This window comes from Tupaia chinensis, unplaced genomic scaffold, assembly GCF_000334495.1.
Source record: "Tupaia chinensis unplaced genomic scaffold, TupChi_1.0 Scaffold000217_1, whole genome shotgun sequence".
NCBI classification, from domain to species: Eukaryota; Metazoa; Chordata; class Mammalia; order Scandentia; family Tupaiidae; genus Tupaia; species Tupaia belangeri.
The window spans coordinates 7,569,139-7,585,290 of NW_006159692.1; the positions used below are offsets into that span (position 1 = coordinate 7,569,139).

Here is a 16,152-nt window from a genome sequence, read left to right on the forward strand (position 1 = left end):
TTGTGATTACTGGGAATGGTGCTGAGAAAAGAAAATCTCAAGAATAGATATTAGTTTTTATGGATCTTAATAAAGAATGATACTTATACAGTTTTGTAGGGATCTAAAACTTAATTTGAGGAATCCTAATATATTTATCTATTTCACTTGGAGAGGGCGGAGGTGTCCTGGGCCAGTTTTGCCCTAATCTTATTTTAGGTAAAGAAAGGATTAAGTTTACCTTAAATGTACTTTGAAGGGCCTTCCAAAGGTCAAGATTACTTCTGCCTAGAAAGAACTTTAGCCCACCCTCTATTGTGACCATGGAGATAAAGCACTGTAATTAATAGTAAGTGATCAGAGCAAAGGAGAGGGGTGGGGGGGGACACTTCCTGGAAGATTTTATCGTACACTCAGGATGTATAGGAGAGCTATGTAATTCTTTTATAGTAGTAAATTAGGGAGTCAGAGGGGGGTCCGCTTCCCAGTAAGGCTGCCAGTTTCTGGAGCAAATAGCAAACAGCCTTGCTGACATGCTAAGTGACCCAAGCTTTGTTTCAAGGTCGGGGGTCGCACAACAGTGGCCTTGCCAACGTGTTGATCTGACTGGAAGCGGAGCTCAAAGGTCGGGGGGCTCAGACAGATCCTGGGGCCTCACCGGGTTGGACTCCTCCACAGAGCACAGTGACATTGGAGAGAGCTGGGATAGAGGAACCAAAAGAGGAGGTGATATTGTCGGGGAATAGACACAGAGCCAGGTACCCTGTGGGAGATGGGGTACTGGCTTTTCTGACAAGAGCTGGAGTCCCAAAAAAGAGCACCAAAACAGTAATGGAGGATGACCCTCGCTTCCACCTTTCTCACATCCTCCCCACCAGCACTTCTCTCAGGGTGAATGCTGCCAGAAAACTGTTGGCCAAGGGTTCAAGAAGCAAACCGGAAAGGGTTAGCCCCTTCTCCCATCCCCAAAATGCAAAGGAAAGGGCTTAGAAAGGCTTTGAGGTTAGACAGGCCCAGGATTGGCATGTCTTACATTCGATAACACTTCATGGCTTAGGAATTAATTTTCATAATGTACTTCAATCTAAGAAACCCCTCACAAACTCTGATTGGTGCAATCTTACCTTCAGAGACTTCTGTAAATATTAGTAGGTTCAGGTTCTCAGAGAGGAGTTTCTCTCCTTTTGCTAGTGTAGGTGTGTGGGGGGGGGGGGGTGCGGGGGGTCATGGAGGGAGAATTCCTCCAGAGTTTCCTCTCTTCAGATGTTTGGGTCCTGTAAACTGAAAAATTTCTACTCCCATTGTGGCTGGAGGTCAGCTGGATAGATAGAATGCAAGGTAGTAGACCACTTTGCAAGGTAGAATGCAAGGTAGTAGACCACTTTGTGCTGGGTGCAAGTATGCCACACAGCCTGGAGCAGTCTCTCCTACCTTACAAAGCTGCGTGGGGGTTTCTGATGAATTCAAGCTGAGTGGCTTGGGCCTCCCTGTTGCTCTTTCTATCTCTCCTATCTCCTACTGTGGGTCCTACACTCCCACTCACAGTAGAGGAGGGAAAGTGGCACAGAGCTAATGCACACCATAGGGAAGGGCATAAGCACGCAGTTACGGAAGCATACTCCATAGAAGTAGGAAGAATTGAGTATAGTACCCAATGACTAAAAACCAAAGCAGAGTTCCAAGAAATAGGAGAACACCAGGGACTATCTCCCCCTCAAGAGACTGTAATAATTCCTCATCAATAATGAATAAAGCACAAGAGATCACAGAAATGTCAGAAAAAGAATTCAGAATATTCATTGCAAAAAATCTCAAGGAAATACAAGAGAAAACAGACAACCAATTCTAGGAGATGAGAAAAATCCTTTCATGATTTGAAGGAGAAACTCCATGAAGAGATAGACTCACTGAGGAAGAGTCAAACAGAACTTCTCGAGATAAAAGATATGATGCAGAAAATCAACATCTCCTTTCAAAGTATCAACAGCAGATTAGATCATGCAGAAGAAATAATATCTGACCTTGAAGAAAACACCTTCAATTTAGTCCAAGAAACAGAAAAAATAGGCAAATAACCTTTAAAAATCAGGAAAACATGGGACCAATAGGTGGCATGTTGGTAAGGTGCTGGACTTCCATATGACTGACCACAGTTCAAGTCCTGAACTCGGTGGCTTGAAACTCATGCTGGGTGTATGTGCATGCATGCCCCAAATCCCAAGAGGACAATGGAGGAGAAGGGACTACAGCTATCCTTCTAGGAGATCATTTCTTACTTTCTCTCTCTCTATCTCTTTCTGTTTCTTCAGTGAGTGCATGTGCCCTATAGAGAAAATCTCTCTCAAAAAAATATTTCTGGACAACATACAGGAAATCCTAAACATCATTAAATGGCTGAATATCCACATAATAGATATTTCAGAAGATGAAGAGACAGGCAAAAGCATAGAAAATCTCTTTCATGACATATTAGCTGAAAAATTCCCAAATTTAGAGAGGCATATGGACATCCAAATCTAGGAAATACAAAGGACACCAAATAGATATAACATAAGAAGATCCTCTCCAAGGCATATTATGACCAAATTATAAAAATCAAAGACAATATTCTAAAAATGGTAAGAGAGAAACACCAAGTAACTTACAAAGGTTACCCCACTAGACTAACATTGGAACTCTCAACTGAAACAATGCAGGCAAGGAAGTAATGGGAAGACATTTAAAACTCCAGAAGAAAAACAATTTCTGCCAAGAGTACTATACCCATCAAGATTATCCTTCAGGTAGGAAAGACAAATAAAATTATTCCCAGATAAACAAATGCTGAAAGAATTCACCAAAACCTCTTCAAAAAATACTTAAGAGAATACTATACTAGGGAAACCAAAGAGAGATAAATAGAAGTAAGAGAATACAAAAAGGAAAAATATAAGAGTAATGAAAGGATAAGGGGCAAGTCTACTCATATTGATAATAACACTGCATGTCATATTAAATTCCCTAACTAAAGGGTTAAAAATTCAAATTCAACTATTTTAAACATAAGGAAGTTTAAGTACAGATTCACCAATTATTTAGTAGACAGTATCTCTACAGGTTTCAACTTACATATTTATATAATAATTACTTATTGTATAAAACTAGGTAATAGAGGAAAAATCCAAAATGTTACAAGTAACTGAGTCTTTGAAATGAATTTAAAGAAGGCTAAAAATCAAGAACTTTGTAAAGTATACATCACCAAATCACTGATTTGACCATTTCTTTGCCTTTAAACATCTCTTTCCAATTTTGTTTTGGTTTTGCTTTTTTTGAGGACTTATTTCTTCATGCACAGTATGGTACTATAGTATTTTAAGAGGTTACACTAAAGTTTTCTTTCTGTATCTCTTCCTAATGAACTATTGTTATGCGCAATTTTACCTATCTGTAACTGGACCAATGCCATCACAGATCTCTTCAGAATGCAAACTCTTTTATCTCATAGTCCTCTACATGGAAATTATAAATTCTTTTATTGGTTATGTTAAGATTATCTTTGTTTAAAAAAATCTATCCTCATTAATGTATGAGCCTTTTTAGTGTCTGAGTTTTAATCAATTTATTTTTCTTTAGAAAAGAAAGAACAGTAAAGAATATCACAGACAGTTCAGTACATACTTTCAGGATAACCTATGGAGCTGGTTTTGAATGTTCACAATATAATATAATGTTAAATTTTGAAGGTGGTGAATATGTTTATATCCTCAATTTGTTTATTATATACTGTATACATGCTTTACTTATTTTTCAAAAGAGATTTTTACTTTAGGGTGTGTGCATTCACTAAAGAGACAGACAGAAAGCAAAAAATCACCCCCAGGGTGGGGGGATGGCCATGCCACAATCCCTTCTCTTCCATTCTTTTCTCAGGATTTTGGGCACATATGCACATGTGCCTGGCATGAGTTTCAAGCTGCCAGGTCTGGAACTCAAACTGTGGTTAACTACATGGGAGTTCAGCAACATAACCATTATGGAATCCTCTGATCCCACAATGTATACATGCTTTTAAAGATCGTTTTGTATTCTACAAAGATGTGAATGATTATGTGTAAATCATAAATTACAATAAAAATTTAAAAAAATTCTAGGCTACCCAGCTAGTGCCTGGCCCAGAAGGCCTCAAGGTAGGTCTCTAGCCTCCATCTAACACTCCTTGCATGTTACTCTGGAAGGTTAGTTTTCTTCTCCTAAAAATTTGCAAAGGGCTCTTTTCATTCACAGAGGTTTAACATTTTTAAAATTTAATTTATTATTATTATTATTATTTAATTTGCACTAAGGCACATGTGCTCAAGACAGACAGACAGACAGACAGACACCAGGTAACTGTGGTCTGGCATGTGGAAGTCCAGTGCCTTAACCACTATGCCAGCTGCTGCCCCAAGGTTTTACATTTTATAGTGTTGTTCAAGTCTTCTGGTTTTTGTTTTGTTTTGTTGAATGTCTACCTAGTTGTTTTATCCATTATTAAAAGTGGGGTATTGATATTTCTGTTTTTTTTTTTCCATTTTAAATAAGAAGTTTATTTTAACAAGATGCTTGACTTGAAGAGAAAACTATCTAGGATTCCTTTAAAAAAATTTTTTTTTTTAATTAAGAGTAATTTGCCTGTACTTAAAGACAGATGGCCCAACATGTAGCAGCTACATACAAAAAAGTCATAAAATTGTCCTTGGTTTTACAATGATGAATGAAAAACATTAAAATTCTCCAGTAAAACAAGGTATATGCTGTTGGTTCTTTTTCCTTCTTTCTCTCTCTCTTTCTTTCTTTCTTGTTTTTCTTCTTTCTTTCTTTCTTCCTCTTTCTGTTGTCTTTTTTTTTTTTGTTAAAACAGTGAGAGCAAAATAACTTACTGGAATATAAAGATAAGAGCTGAGTGAGCATGCCATTAATGGAGAGAGGGGATATTTTCACAGAACCAGTATTTTTCTCCATCCCATCTCCATTTTATGTCAATCAAAACATCCCATTGGGCATTTAGTTAAAAAATGCAATAAGCTTATGCACATACATCAGTTACTTTATGTACAGTAAAGGAATGGAGAAGGGAAAATGAAAGAATAGAGAAAACTATACTGTAGTCATCAGGATGTGCTGAAACCAAATTGCGATTTTCTAATTGAGAATGTGTTCGCGGTCTGTAAGAACAGAGTTCTGGAGTAAAGTAGCAGGTTCTCTTTTTAGCAGACACCTCCTATCTGCTGTTGGAACACATCAGCTGTATCTTCATCTTCCATTTCCAACTGTGCAGGTGTATCTGTTTCGTTAACCAGCTGTCTATCAAATCAGAATCTGATCTGCATCAATGACAAACCCTGTCATTTAGAATAGGCTTTCATCAGTTTACTAAGTGGTGTATGCCTCTTAATCTTAAACTGCACCACAGAACCATCCTGCCCCACTACCTTCAAATTAATATGATTGTTATTCTCAGTCCTCACTTCTTCCTTGGGCTTTTCATTGGCCATGGCAAGCGCGGGAGTCTCCTCAGCTGCCACTTCACAAAAGCGGTACCAGGTCCTCACCGAATGAGCACACAGGCAGCTCTAGCAGTGGCAGAAGAAGGAGGACAGGGTATTTATATTCAACAGAATAGTGTATATATATATATATATATTTTTTTTTCTGAATAGTCTATTTCTCCTTTCATTTATGTCAGTTTTGCTTCAGGTATTTTGGGGGCTCTATTAGTAGGCTCTTTGTTATGTTTATATTTATTATATCATTTTTCATGGATTTCATCATTATAAAATGTACCTGTTTATTTGTGGTAACATTTTTTGTTTGTTTTAAAGTCTATTTTGTGTGATGTCAGTATAACCACTCCAGTTTTCCTGTAGTTGCTGTTTGCTTAATATATTTTTCCACACTGTAACTTTTAGTTTGTTTGAATATTTGAATCAAAATTTTGTCTCCTGTACATAATATATAATTGAATCTGGTTTCTTTATTACCTCTGACAATTTCTGTATTTCATTGCATTGTTTAACCCATTCATACTTAATGTTGTTATTGCTAGCGTTGGATTTATGCCTGCCGTTTTATTTTTTTGCTTTCTATATGTCTTGTGTCTCTTTGTTCCAGGTTTGGCATATAAACAGGCATATTTTATAACTTCAGGTTTGTGTTTTGGGGAGAAAAACTTAATAGTAGAAAGTATTATTATTATTATTATTATTATTTTTATTAGGTTTTTTCCATAGGTTGTGTGCACTCACTGGAGAGAGACAGTGAGTGACAGTGAGGGGAAAAGTGAAAAATTATTCCTTGGGGGGGGATGGCCATGCTACAATATTTTCTCTTCCATTTTCTTCTCCTCTTAGGATCTTGGGCACTCATACACATGTTCTCAGAGTGATTCTCAAGTCATTGGGTCTAGGATTTGAACTGTGGTCAGCTATGTGGGAGTCCAGTGCCTTAAATACTATGCCACCTACTGTCTCCAGCAGAAAGTATTATTTTGCTTTTCTTCCTTTATGTGTGAATCTCCTCCAAGGTTTTCCTTATGTGAAACTCAAAAATCTCTTCTCCATCTTGCAGGTACTGGTCAGTTGCTCTGGGATGGGGGTACAAAGGGAAGCAAGGGATGTCACCTGCCCAGATAGAGGGGATAAGAGGTGGTTAGGAAAATTCAGAGTGCATTTCTGTCATCACTCTTCTCTATCCATAATATCTTTAAGAGAATGCTCTTCATGTTACTTCAGGCAGGTTAAGTGGTTGGTACCTAAAAGGCGAAGCAATTCTCCTTGGACCTGGCCATCATTGTGCACAAGGGCCAGAAGGGCAGTTCTCTGTGAGTCACAATCAGGCTAACACACCTTCTGCCATAGCTCTTGACTCTGAGACATCAGCCAAGGCTTCCTCATCATGGGATTTAGTCTTTTCCCTCCTAGACTCGTTGCATGTGATAGGGAAGCTAATTTGGCAAAGTAGAAGGCATACTTATATAATGTTATAAAGTGAATAAAACAAATACAAGTTTTATTCCTTGGTGATACCATGAGGTACAATTAAGGATGACTGTGGACAGGACCCCGGGAGAACATGGGCTTGGACCACAGTTTTCTTATAGTTTAATGGCAATATGCCTACTGCTTTGCTTTTATTACATGTCTCTTATTATTATTAGATGTCTTCTTTTTTTTGATGTAAGAAACAATTCAAAAAATAAAATAGAAAAGAAAAATTAAGGCAGGACTGATGGCAAGGAGAAATACAGAAGAAAGGAGAGGTAGAGAGGGAGTGGAAACAAAGAAAGGGAGGTTCGTTTTCATTTGGACTATAGGAAAAAGAGAATCCTCTCAAGTTTTCAGCCAGCTATGGTTGATGAGTAATAAAAGGAGATCTGAACCTCATTTATGTTTTAATATTTACTTAGTGTAGTAAAAAGTTGGGGAAAAAGAAAGTGAAGTGTCATGGGGAGTTCAAGACCTAAAAGGGACCATCTGAAACATGATCTAAAAAAAGGATACTGTGATTTCAATCCAAGGATTTTAATTTCACACAAGGGAGTAGGAAACTTCATGGTCTGTAAAACATTTTTTATGTCTGGTGATTTGTCTTGTAGAAGGAAGCTGAAAGCTCATCTCTGAGTCCCCAGTCCCCTCTAAACCCTGCAGGCTGATGCTGCTGCTGCTGCTTCTGCACTGCGCTGTGCCACCTGCTCCTGCTCTGTACTACGGCCCATGAGTGCTGTGAGGCCCCATCTCCTGCCTCCTGTCCTGAGACCTGCTGCCCTGCCTCTACCTCTACATCCCCCTGCCTGGAATCTCCTCTCTGCTCCCATGTCCAGATCTCTCCTTATTTCCCAAACCATCTTGGATGCGCAGGTGCCTCTGTCTGTCTGGGATTTCCAACCTGGCCCCAGGTTCTTCCATAGGAGGACAGCCTGTGGCTGCTGGCCAGGCTTATGGTCCCTAATAATTAGGTTCCTGCAGAGCCTCTGAGTCCTGGATTCTATTTTAAAAGGGCAGCTGAGTCCCGCTTGGTTGTGTTTCCAGAACTAGACACCAATTTCCAAGGACAGGTGATTGCATCACCTTAGGTTGCACCATGGGTACCTGCAGGGTGGTTTATATCGCGTCCTTTTAACTGAGTTGGTGTGTTATTCCTCAGAATTGTCTTCTCTAAATAGTTTCAAGGGAGCAAGGATCACACATCATGAAGCTTGGACGGCCGCAGTGAGAGAGCTGCCTCCCCACTTAGAGGTCAGTGTGGGCTATTATCCCTGATCTGCCCGCTCACCTGGTCAACCTGAGGGAGTCACCTGTGGCCATTCTTGGGGCTTTGCGTGTCCCTTGCACCAGCCTCTAGGACATACTATGGCTCCTGACCTGGTTGTGGCCTCTCATGATGAGGATCCTGTGGTGCCTCAGGTCTCTCTTTGCATCATGGCTGTCACCCTGCCCGCTCTGTACTGAGCATCTTCTCCACTCAGTGTGCTTCTTTCTAGGATCAGGACAACTTGTCGGCAGCCCAGCTGAGAGAGGCAGGAGGTTGGTGGGGGGCAGCCTGCTGGTCCTCCTCTGTTGGAAATTCCATGCGAGCCATTACTCTTGAATTCAGGAATGACGTCCAAACACCAACAAGAACAAGCCATCAGCACCCATTGCCCAGTTCCATTCCCAGGCCTGGAGAGGCGGGACGGGTCCCTGAGGTTGCCAGCACCCGGCCCTTATTAACCACCTCTCTCCTTAGCCAGACTGGTGAAATGGAGGCTCCATCTCATCCCCCTCACCCCAGAGTTCAGATTTATGAAAAAGGATCAAACCAGCACAGTGTCATGCTGGGTGTTTTATAAAACTGACTCCAGGCTTGGTTCACTCTTATTGCTTCATAAATACGTCTGATGTGTGTGTTGCCATGGTTACAGCCACCGACCCATTAGAACTTCTGCAACTCAAGTAACTGGAGGCTGTCCACTGCCCAGCAGCTTCCTGCCATTTCAGAAAGAACCCTGGATGTCCGGAGAGGAGAAGGCTGTGGGCAGGCCTGGGATGACCCATGACCAGTGCTGTGCTTCCAGTCCCAGGGAAACTGGGCTGATGATGCGGACTGAACCATGTCTTCCTACATCCATGTTAAAGTTGTAACTCCAGGAGCCACAGACTGAGACTGCGTTAGGAGACACAGTCCTTAAAGAGGTGATTTGGGTTAAGTGAAGCCCTTAGGTGAGCCCTAATTCAATATGACTAGTGTCCTTGTAAGAAGAGGTGAAGACACAGACACAAGACAACCATGTGAAGACAGAGGGGGAAGATGGCCACCCCTAGCCAGGAGCGAGGCCTCAGAGGAAGCCAAGTCTGTTGACACCTTGACTTTGGACTTCCAGAAATAAACGTCTGCTGTTTATGCTGCTAGTTTGCTGTTTATACTTAGCCTGGCAGCCCCAGCGGGCCAGCACAGGGGGTGACTTAGTTCCCATCCATGGCCTGACTCTGACTGAGGTATCCTGGGCCACTCTGTGAGTGCTCATATAGCTAAGTGACACTGCATGCAGCTGCTGGCTCCCTGTTCACACTGCCTGTGTTCTCCTGCTGCTCCCAGAGGTCTGTTGATAATTGTGGATTTGGGAGGCTGGATCCACTGGTGCCTTTGGAGGTCCCTGACTTGCACTGGCTGCCTCATGTCAGCAGGCACAACTTGTAGGACACAGAGGAGCAGGGGCAGAAGCCCTGGGCCCAGGCCTGTGGGGGCTCCTGTGCTGTGAGAGTTCCTCCCTGCTCCTTGGCACCCACTCTCGCATCTGCTCCTGTCGTGTCTCATCCACAGTGGAGTTCCCAGTGCGTCCCACCTCAGAGAGGCCAGGGGAACAGTGCCTGGGTGTGGATGCCCTCCACTCAGGGTCTTAGTTCCCGGAGACAGAAAGTCGTACTTGCCTCTGCCTGGCAGAGGGATGTGGAACCCACCTGTCAGCCTGTTTTTGGTGTAGTCACACAGATGGCCAGTGGGGCCGGAGGGTGACTCATCTGTGATCATGCAGAAGTAGCCCTAGCTGCCGAAGCTGCCCACTTATTAGAAGCTTACTATGGTGACCGACACTGTAGGATGGTTTACAGTTCCCTGGCCACTTTTTACAGCACTTAAGTTTATTTTAATACATACACCCAAGTTTAATTATGTAGACGAGAAATGAAGTTTCCCTGTGATTCCCACTGCCAGGTGGACATAGAAGGTTGCCAATTAGACAACATTCATTCCAGTGACCAGTCAAGGGACTCTGAAGACATGGTCAACCCCCCTAATCAGCTGACTTGGAAATAATCAAAGGGGAAATTACCTGAGCTCTTAAAAATAACTGGGCCCTTCCCAACAAGAGGCATTTTAAGCATGAGGGGGATCTTCCTGCCGGCCTTAGAAAGTGAGCTGCGGTACTATGAGAGGCCCTGACATGCTGGCCACACGCAGAGAGCTGAGCGTGCCTCTGGGAACTGAGATATGTCTCTGGCTGATGCCTGGCAAGGAAGCTGGGACCCACTCCCTAAGGTGCAAGGGACTGGGTTAGGCCCACTGCTGTGTGAGTTGGCCGAGTGCCCTGAGGGCCTGGAGGCAGTGCATTCAGCTGATGCCTTGATTCCAGCCTTGCCAAAAGCCTGCCCAGATCTCAGATCATGAGATGATGAGCACGCTAGTCTAAACTTGATGTGTAACATTGTAATAGGAAACTTAGGCAGTGTCCTTACATTGGTCTCCCCTCAGCATGTGGGTCAGGGTTCTACAGCTGTTTGGGTTTCCTCGCATCTTCTGTCACAACGTGACTTCTTGGTCTGCCTGCATCTGGTATCCCATTGTTTTTTATTTTTTTTTCCATGAATCAAATTTCCTCACAAGGGGGAATTTTATTGATTACTTTATTCCCTCACAAAAAGACCAACTGTAATCAAATAAGGTGAATGTTCACCTCAAGATTTAGTCGTCTTCATAATAAAACAAAAGATGAGACTTAGAATTGGATTGCTTCACCCTTCTCTTCTTAACTCCTCCCAGTTCAGAATGCTTGCGTCTCTCAATTGCCAGCACCCTCTTAGATCTGCAGTTGGGCTCCACGCATTCAAGCCTCAGCACAATCTTCTTTGTAGTTTTGCCCTTTTCTGGAAAGTAGGCTTAGTCTGTCCACCATAGCCACTCTGCTTCCTGCCATGATGCCGCTTTCCCCGAGCACACTGAGAATCCTTGCCCTTTTTGTACTTGATGAGGTTGGTGCTTGCCACACTTCTTACAGAAGGTCTGGCGGGTTTTAGGGACGTTTCACCATGCTTGCAGGTGTGCTATCTGTATAGAAAGGGATCCCATTCTTGATGCACTACCTGACGTTGGGTCCATGGTTTGGCCAGTCAATCTAGGCCATGGGATCAGTTTATCCTCCCTGGGGTTGGCCATTCTGTCCCCTAGGGTTGGCCACCCTGCCCTTTGCACCTAAGTGAGCAGGGAGTAAGGAGAAGGTTTGGGCCCCCATGGCCCCTTTCAGCAAGTCAACTCCCCATGGGTCTGTTCCCAGCTCCTCTCAGGTCATTTCTAGAAATAAAACCCATAAAACCCAGGAATGATCTCAATCTTCCCTAAAGAAGATCAAGAAAATATCACCATGTCTCCAAGCCCAGACCACAACAACTCAAGACTAAAGAAGAGTGAACATTTTTTAGATTGAAGTGCCTTTTTCTCATCTGCAGGGTTGAGAAATTGTTGTCATTTCGTAGAAGGCTTGGTGATTTATTTGTGAAATTCTTAGGAAGGATTGTAATGAGAAGGGAAATCTCACCAAGGTCTCAAAGCTGCTGACCAGCTTATTTAAAAGTATGCAATATATTCAGCAAATACTTAGGGAAAACCACAGGAAAAAATACTGGAGGAAATTCATTCCCTGTCAAAATAGTTGGAAATGCAGACCCAAAAATGTGTCAGTGAAGACAGAAAAGGGAGTAAGAGCCCCTACTCAGTCTCTATCAAGCAAAATCACGTTAAGACCCTTTTCATTTTGTAGACTCATAGGTAGTTGTAAGAATGGTACTCAGTCCATCTCCTTTCACCCAGCTTCCTAATGGCGATGTTTATGCAACTATAGTACATCATCCAAAATAGGAAGTTGAGGCTGGTGCATATCACGGAATAAATTATGTACTCCTCAAAACATACATGCTCAAGTCCTAATTTCTGGTACCTCAGACGATGACCTTTGGTAATAGGATCTTTGCAGATGTAATTAAGACGAGGTCACGTTATAGTAAGATGGGCCCTGATCCAGTAGGATCATCTGTGAAGACAGACACACAGGAAGAGTCATGTAATGGAAAAGGCAAAGGCTTGAGTTATACACCAGTCAAGAAACTCCAACAGGTACTGGGAAAACACCAGAAGCTAGACAGAATCAGGAAAGGATTGTGTCTTACAGGTGTGAGAAGGAAGATCAGCTTCCCAGTCAGACCCATTGATGTTCGGCTCATGTAGGACAGTTCCTGTTAGAAACACTCCTGTTCTGGGAGACTGCCATTTTCCAGCCCTATGGCTGCAGGCCTTTCTTGGGTAATTACAGTCTGCACTGGTTGGTGGTTCCAGGCTGTAGACTTCTCTAGTGCTCTGCTGCCTTACATGGGAGCACCTCACTGCTGCCTCAGGTCCTAAAGTCTCCAAGAAGTCACCTTGTTCTTTCATCACTTCAGAGTATTCCTAGGTTTGACTTTTTTATCTCTAGTTTCTCTTTTTAATTTTTTATTATTATTAATACTTTTATTATTATTATTCATATTCATTAAATCGCTATACATCATTTAGATTGTGAAGATACTTTACCCAGCATGATATACACCTCAGTTCTTCTAAAAATGATAGTTAAGCCAGCAGATGGCATAGTGGTTAAGATGTTGGACTCTCCCACATGGTCAACTGTAGTTTGAGTCCCTAGATCCAGCAGCTTGAAACTCACAGTGGGCTCGTATGAGTGCATGGCCAAAATCCTGAAAGGAGAATGGAGGAGACGGGATTGCAGCATGACCATCCCTCAGGGAAGTGATTTCTTACTCTCTCCCTGTCTCTCTCTGTGTCTTTGGCAGGCACACGTGCCTGATAGCAAACATCTCTCTCAAATCAATACCGTAGTTAAAATACATAACGTAAAATTTATACTTTAGCCATTTAAAAAGTATAGCTCAATGGCGTTAAGTATATTCACATTGTTATGTATTCATCACCACCACTGTATCCAGAACTGTTTAACCTCCCCAAATTGAAACTGTTCCCAGTAAACAACTCCCCATTCCCTCGCTCCAGCCCCTGGACACTACCGTTCTACTTTCTGTCTCTATGAATTTGACTGCTCTAGTACCTTGTGTAAGTGGAAGCCTGCATTAGTTATTCTATTGCACTGACTTATTTCAGTTGACATAGTGTCCTCAAGGCTCAAGGATGCTGCTCCAGGTACCAGAATTTCCTTGCTATGAAGGCTGAATGAATGTTACATAGTACATATATACTACATTTTATGTATTTACTTACTGTTGGTGGACACTGGGTTGCTTCTGCCTTTTGGTTAATGTGAGTAACGCAGCTGTACAAATATGTATCTGAGCTCCTGCTTTTAATTCTTTGAGGTATATGAGAAATAGGATTGATGGATTATACAGTAAATCTATGTTTAATTTTTTATGTTTGACTTTTAGATAATATCCAGAATTTTTTTGTTTTCAAGAGGGAAGCCTAGGGAGGAAATAAGGCTACTCAGTCTTGGCAAAAACTCGCAAGCCAAATCAGTTTAAAATCTTCTTAAAACTAACAAACCGCATTTACAGCATAACCAACAAGTGTTCCCTGAAGTTTGTGTCAGGAACACAGCACACCTCTCCTTAGAATCCTTACCTGCTTCTGAAGCTCAAGGAATCTTCCTGAAGAACGACCGGGTTCCAGGTCCTTGGTCAACCATGAAACATGTATCTGCTGTGGCAAATTATTTTCTTTCTTCTTCAGTGCTATTTTTCTCTTGTTAGAACTGCAGCACATAAGAAAACATCTTTTTTTCCTTTTCCTCTCTCCCTTTCTTCCTTTCTTTCTTTCTTTCTTTCTTTCTTTCTTTCTTTCTTTCTTTCTTTCTTTCTTTCTTTCTTTCTTTCTTTCTTTCTTTCTTTCTTTCTTTCTTTTAGAGGTTTTTGCATGGTGTGCCCACCAGAAAGACAGAGAGAGAGAGAGACAGAGAGGCAGAAAGCGAGAAATCACCCCCCCCAGGGGAGACGGCCACACTGCAATCCTTTCTCCTCCATTCTCCTCTTGGGATCTTGGGCACACACACGCACCCAGCGTGAGTTTAAGTCACTGGGTCTGGGACTTGAACTGCGGTCGACTACGTGGGAGTCCAGTGATGTAGCCATTACGCCATCTACTGGTCCTGAAAATATCATTGTTACAACAAAGGTTCTCATAATTCTTTTAACCTTTCTAGAATTATTTCTTCCATTATCTTATTGATCCCCACAGCATTGCAAACATCAAAAAGGAAGCAGTCACAGCCAAAATTATTTATTTCCACTTGATAGACAGGGAAATTGGACTCAGAGAAGTAGAATCAGGATGATAATTCGGAAACTCCCAATGCTTACGCCATTGCTGTCGTTTAAGTGTAATTTCCATGCCTATTGATTAAACTAATGGTAGTAGGATCACTCAGCATTTTAGATCATTAATCCATCTCTATCAGTTGCCAATGTCCTGTTTATGGGACTGTACCTGTTTTCTAGCCTGGGAAGTGTGGGGGAAGGGTGAGGTCAGAGGGAGCACAGTGTCGCATCGTCACATTGAGAACATCTGGTTTACATTTGGCATTGGGAGGAATAAGTCTGTTACCCAGGGCTGCAGTTTCTCTTCCTGATTTATCATTGGGGCTGCTGTGGCAGACCCTGGAGCATTAGTATGAAATGAAGCACCTTTCTTGAATACTAAGGAGCTCAGGGTCATGTGTGCAGACAGCTTGGTGGTGTGACAGCTCACACCAGGCCAGGGCTGAGGAAGCTAGGGCAGGAGTGGGCCGAAGAGGTCACTGCATGCATTTACTGGTGAACTTGCTTAGGAATCTGAGACCTATGCTCTGTTTGGGCCTGGGACGTCTGGTGGACTGTGGACCAATACATCCCACAATTCTCCAAGAAGTTCAGATGAGGACTCAGAGCCCTATATCCACAGCGAGCGCAGGTTAGTTAGGGTATCTCGAGCCTTAGCATGCTCCAGTGTTCATCCTAGTGTCCTGGTGAATGGACGGTCTCTCTCTGAAGCCTCCAGCCTCCCTGCATTGCCAGAGCAAGTTCTCACGAAGGCAGACTACACATGTCGTTTTTACGTTAACGTCAGAGTTCTCACCTGTGTTCCTATGAAATATGTATAACAGATGGCAGTGAAATGACGTTCTGAATTCTGAGAAGACAAGTGAGAAGACAGGATTGATGTGCCACCTCCCTCTTAAAAAAATCTTTCGAATCCTTTTTCTACTGTTCCTGCCACTGGGCATGTGGTGGGGTTGTCTGTAACTTTCTATGCTCTGGTTTTACTCTACCCTGGAATAATTTGGTTCTATCTTCAATGATCTCATAAATGAACAAATTTGGGCCGACCCGTTTGCTTCTTCCTGCATCCTTGATGATAGAAAAGCAATAGAATAGAAATCTAGTTTCTACCACAGCCTTTGAACTTAAAACACTACTGGTAACACTCAAGAAACCATGAGCTGCCTCTAAATTAAGGAAATGGCCTCTGCTAGGTCTTCTGTCCTGTTGGTGGCTTCTAAATCTCCTCAGTCACATATTCTACCGGAAGCACAAACTCTTGCCCTGAGAACAGGGACCCAGACTGAGCATTTGTGTATTAGCATGTCGTTTTGGTTTCTGGGACTGACACACAGACATTAGTGGAAGGGCCGGCTTGTCCCCGAGCTGAGGAGCTGGGGGTTTCCCTACCAACTCTGAAGTCCTAAGGGCTCTCAACATGTGCCCTGTCTTACTCTACTCCCCCAGACCAATCCACAGAGGGGATTCCCACAGATTCTAATTTGGAGACTTATTTATTTGATATATGTCTTATAATTTTGCAGAGTAGAATAGAGAAAAGAGGCTATATATTTATGGAAATTATTTTATTAACCTAAAATTGTAT

General features: G+C 42.4%; 1 pseudogene; it reads right to left on the bottom strand.

Moving 5' to 3' along the window:
* Positions 1 to 5,164: 5,164 nt before the first annotated feature.
* On the bottom strand, positions 5,165 to 5,495 carry LOC106734793 (small ubiquitin-related modifier 2 pseudogene; annotated as a pseudogene).
* Positions 5,496 to 16,152: the final 10,657 nt, after the last annotated feature.